Genomic DNA, 6,158 nt, shown 5'->3' on the forward strand with positions numbered 1-6,158 from the left:
CTTTTTTTTTTTTTTTGACAATTTTAAACTCAATTTTTTCGTCATTAACATAGCCACTTGTGTCCACTCATTTTAGACCATGATTCGTCAAAAAACCAAGATTTAAAGCATGAAACATTCGTAAATTTGAACCACAGGACGAAGTTCCTTCAAAATTTTAAATATAGACTCTTCCGAATCAACTTTTAGAAAAAGGTTGATGGAAAAAAATAAATCAATAATAAACATAATTATTAGAGATTTATATAGTAATAGATACTTAGGGTCCGTTTGGAAAGCAGAAAAATGACTTCTGAAAAATATTTTTTGAAAAATGAGTTATTTTCCAGAAAACATTTTCCTTTCTGGTGTTTGGTTGCACAATTGAAAATTGTCTTTTAGTGTTTGGTTCATTTTCCAGAAAATGAACAACATAAAATTTACCAATAAAATTCTGTCCACAATACTCCGATTCACCACATTAATAACAATAAAATTTACACAACAAGCATACCAGTACACTGGTTTCCGCAGAAACCAGTGAACTTTTTTTATGCCGAAATCAAGTGTACTGGTTTCCCCTTGGTTTCCGATGGGAAACCAGTACTTGGTTTCCATCGGAAACCAAGTAGTCAGAAAAAAAATTATATTTTTTTTTAAAGGAAAAAAGATTATGGTCTGTTTGGTAAAATACTAAAATAGTTAGCTTATAGGTCAATTTTAGTTTATTTGATCACTATTAGCTCTTTGATTTGGTTAAAAAAATCAATATAAGTGTTTAGTTAATTAGTTTTTTGTAACTCCAAAATTCTAAAATTCAAAAAGTTACTCAAAACAACTTTTTCAATTAGATATTTGAGAAAAGAAATTATACCAAACAGCTATAAGCTAACAGCTAATTTACCAAACACATTTCTACAATCAGTTAATGTTATCAACTAGTTATATCATCTAATTAACCCAATAAACTAATAGCTAACACCTATAAACTAACAATCATTTACCAAACAGGGCCTATATATTATTTCACAAATCCATCAGTTTTTTAAAGCACTTTTATATTAATACAGAATGTCCAAAGGTGAAGAAAAAAGCTCCATAGAAAATATAAAATAAAAGAGTTAATTCATTTTTTAGTCCTAGACTTATTATCAGTTAGACATTTTTAGTTCACTATATAAAAAAAAAAAAAAATTCACATTTTACTGACTCTTATTGTAACAGTGCCACTTCTAGTCTTCTATCTGATTTCTCGTCTGTTGACTGTCAAAATGAAGGGTATTTATGTCATTACATGTTGTCCTTCTCACCCTTTTTATCTTTTCTTTAAAAAAAACGAATTAAACTCCGATGATCCAGCGAAGCACTTTGTGCTCAGTTGACACTGTTGGAATTTTTAGCAAAAAATGGCATTTTGAGTGATTATTTTGTGGTACAAATATATGTGGGTCCACTTCCGATTTGGGTTGGGTCAGAATGGATTCAGGTTCTTCGTAGTGAGACGAAGAATTTGATATAATATACGCTCAAAAAGGGTAATAGGTGAATGAGAAATTGATTCACAAAGTGAACCTATTTGAGAGATGTTAAAATTTAAGCTAGGTGCTAATTAAAATTAGCACAATTCGTAACCTGTACGAAAGTTGGACTCAACTGGATTAAGCTTTATTTGAAAGTTTAATTTCAAATTGGGACAAATGATGCAGGGACGAAAGATGCATGCACGAAACTTGAAAGTTTAATTCTAAACTTTGGTTTTGGTGCCTTTGATTTTTATTAATCTTTGGCTTAGGCACCTTTCGTGCTATGGATTTGGTGAGCATGAGTCAATGCTATATGCATTGATTCGTGCTGCACCGTTTTGGTGCTTGCGGACCACTCGGGTGTGGTGTTTGGTCCCAATTTGTTAAACCTTCGGGTTTGTACGGACTTCTCGGTCACTCAGATATTTTGAAACGGGTCGTTATGGTTGGTACGAATTAATCGGATATTAAGTTCGTGACCGTTGATATTATTTCGATAATAAGTATGACCATTTCAAATGTTATAATCCTTTTATTAAATTAGATTATTTATGTTGGTTTATGTGCCATGAATATGCTATTTAACTCCTCTATACCTACAAATACTAGTTGTTGGCAGAATGGTTCGAACTCATGCATTTTGAACCTCTCAAAATTCTTCATTTTTATTTCCTCTCCACCCTCAACTATTGTTTTGCTACGAAGGAAAGATTCTGCCAACAATTCCGTAAAATATCGGAGTGCTCAGCTTGTGTTCTAGTTCGCTGGACTTTGGGTTGGAGTGCTCGAACGCAAAAGTCGTAGTCCGTTTTATCTTGGGAGACTGACGCCACAACGCTCCTAGCACCCTCGGGAGGTGGCGAATCGGTTTTAACGAGAGTGTGTGTACACACGACTCAGACTTCCTCTGCTTCTTCTTTCTTCTCGTTGGGTTAAAACATCAGGTTAGAAACCCGTCTCTTGTTTTATTTTTGTTCTTGGCTTCGTACCAAGTGGTGGGATTAATCTCGTAAGGATTAAATCCCTTGTACTAGTTTCGTACTAATTGTGGTGTGATTATTTTTTGATAAAATAAATCCCTATTTGGTTAATATATATATATATATATATATATATATATATATATATATATATATATATATATATATATATATATATATATATATATATATAATATTTATCATGAAAAATGGAATTTAATTTATAGAAAATTAATTCCAACCAATTTTGGTACGAAACCAAAATTACACACACACACACACACACACACACACACACACACACACACACACACACACACACACACACACACACACACACACACACACACATATATATATATATATATATATATATATATATATATATATATATATATATATATATATATATATATATATATTTTGTCTATCAATTTATTCACCAATATCCAACAGACACCTCTGTGACTCTCCTTCAGAGAAGGTCAAATGATTGAACCTCGGTGGTGAGGTATTGATAATACTACCAAAAAAAACTTCGATGACCCACAAGCCAGACATCGAGAAATTCCAGGTCACTACTCGCATACACATCGAGTCGCGCTAGTTGGTTCCGGAAAACCGCATTGAGGATTTGAAGTTTGCAGTGAATACCCTAGTTAGGGCCAATGTGATTGAAATGATAGAAATACCCTTCATTTTGATTGTCAACAAATGGAAAATTGGATGGAGGACTAAAAGTGGCACTATTACAATAAAGTAACCAAAACGTGACAAATTTTTTTATGGTGGGTTAAAAGTGTCCAAACCCTAATAAGTCTAAGACTAAAAAATGAATTAGTTCAATATCGAAATTCTAGTTACATTTTTCTTTTTTATAATTTTTCAGTGATTAGAAATATTGAGTTTTACTTTTACATTATACATAAAATATGTGACCATTATACAGTGGACCATGGTAAAAAGACGACATTGTTTCTTTTAATATAACTAGTAATTCACCCGCGCGATGCACGAAAAAAATTATGTTATTATAAATATAAATAAAAAATAGAAAAACTAAAATATTTTAAATTGTTTAATATAATAATATTTTTGAGCTTCCATTGGTCAAGTATTTATTATTTTTATAGAATACAAAATTACAATTAAAATTAAAATTTTGTATGGTTAATATAATCTCTAATTATGTGCATATTCAAATAAACTTATAGAGAGAATTTACTTAATTACATTGATTTATTCATAATTGTATTTCATCGATATTATAATTTTCACAATACAAATAATAACTAAGATAATTACATTTGGAAAGCAAATTTCAAATTTTGTATGAGTAAATTTAAACTCTAATTGAACACATTTTTTATATGATTATATAATATATAGCTATTTTATTTTTCAAAAGTACATTTTTTATATGATTATATAATATATAGCTATTTTATTTTTCAAATGTTGTGCTTTTTTTTTTTTTTTTTTTTTTTTTTGTAATAAAGGATGTTGTGGCATTAATTGTAATATTAATTACTTTCCAAACCATATAGCTTTATTATAGTTAAGATGAAAAAGAAACGACAACTGTTACGCCTGTTACAATGTGGCACACTTAATTTCTTTTAAGTGTTGTTGTAATGTAACTACAGTGTGTATAAAAAGAAACTGAATAACAAATCTCACATATTGAGTGTATATTGTCGAATGAAACTGTAGTTGAATTAGAATGATACTTTAGTGGTGCTGGAATGAAATTATAGTGTGCATAAAATGAAACTGAATAGCATGTCTCATATATTGAGTGTAAACTGTCAAATGAAAATGTAGTTGAATAATGATAATACTTTAGTGGTGCATTAATGAAACTACATTGTGCATATAATGAAATTGAATAATAAGTCTCACATATTAAATGTATACTATTAAATGAAAATGTTGTTTAATTAGAAATTTAGAATGATAGTTTGATGATGCTATAATGAAACTGTATAAAATAAAATTAAATAACAGGTCTCACATATTAAGTATATATATTGTCAAATGAGAACGTAGTTAAATAATAATGATACTTTAGTAATACTCTGAATAGCAGAAACTGTAATTGAATTAAAATAATATTTCAGTGGTGTTATAATGAAACTACACTGTACATAAAATGAAATGAAATTCGCCAACTACCATTATTAATGAAAAAAAAAAAAAAAAACTTAAAACGACACAGTTCTAACTATAGTCCATGTAAACAACAATCCACAAAAAAATTTGTCCAAAATATGCCTATGGGTCTGTTTCATTATACACAATTCATTTTAGTAGCATAACAATTAGGCCGGTGTACTTAGGGGTGGAAATAGGTCGAGCCGAGTTTTAAAAAATTAGGCCTGTGCTTGCTACGAAAATCTAAAGCCTAGGCCTGGGCCTGAACCTGGGCAATTTATATCCTACACCACGGCGCGCGTTGCACTATGCGCCCAGATGCAAAACGATGTCGTTTTAATTTTTTTTTTTTTTTTTTTTAAATTTCCCGCCCCAGTGAATGGCAGTAGTTTTTTCTTAAAAAAAAAAACCGCTGTTCAAGAATGTACATAATGTTATACTAGAATACACATAATTGTATACATGAATGTACATAATTATATAACAAAATATACATACTCTTTTTAAAAGATAATACACATAATCTAACATAATACATAATAAACATAAACTTTTAACATAATACACATCAACTATTAACATAATACACACAAATTTTCTGATTCGGATGTACATAATTGTATAAAAAGAATGTACACAATTCTATAAAAAATGTACATAACTGTATGAACCAATACACATAACTGTATGAACAAATACACATAACTGTGTGAACAAATACATATAATTCCAGCAACTTCCTACCGCGCCTCCCAAAACGACGTCATTTTGGGAGGCGCGCGGCGCACAGTGCTATGTGCGCCGTGGCGTAGGGTATAACGATTGCTGAACCTGTATGTAGGCTTTTTGTTAGGTTCAAGTCTGAGCCTACAATTGGTCTGGCCTGACCTGAAGCCTTTTTAAAAGCCTGTTTAATATTTAGGCCATTAAAAAGGCTTCAAAGCAAGTCCTACTATACTTTGAGCTTATTTAAAGCCTACATGTTAAAACTTTTTTAAAACTTTAATAAGTATAGCTAAATAATTTAAGAAATATACCTAATACAAAACTAATACATAGTTACATAAGTATATCCACACAACGCAAATATAATAGCATTAAATATAAAATAAAACAAGTCACGACTACAACATGATCGTTAACATGATTAGAAATAAATTCAATTGTATTATCGTTTGTTATCCTATATGATCTCACAAATAATTAACAATCAACTCACATAATTAAGTTGCGACATTTTATGAAATATTATGATAGTAAGAACAGTTAATAAAAATAAAAAAAAAAAACAATAAAAACACTTACATCAGGATTAACAGCAATATTTATAGTTGAATTATAATTTAGAATGGAATTTTGGAGGTGGAGAGTTAGAGTTTGGTAATTATATATACTTGAGGTTATATATATATAGGCCAGGCCTGAAGGCCGAACCTGGTAAATATAAGCCTGGCCTGTTTAGTTTAATAGGCTTTCGAAATTGGCTCAAGCCTGGCCTTTTTACTAAACGAGCTAGGCCTAG

Source organism: Ipomoea nil, unplaced genomic scaffold (genome assembly GCF_001879475.1).
Source record: "Ipomoea nil cultivar Tokyo-kokei standard unplaced genomic scaffold, Asagao_1.1 scaffold1936, whole genome shotgun sequence".
Lineage (NCBI taxonomy): Eukaryota > Viridiplantae > Streptophyta > Magnoliopsida > Solanales > Convolvulaceae > Ipomoea > Ipomoea nil.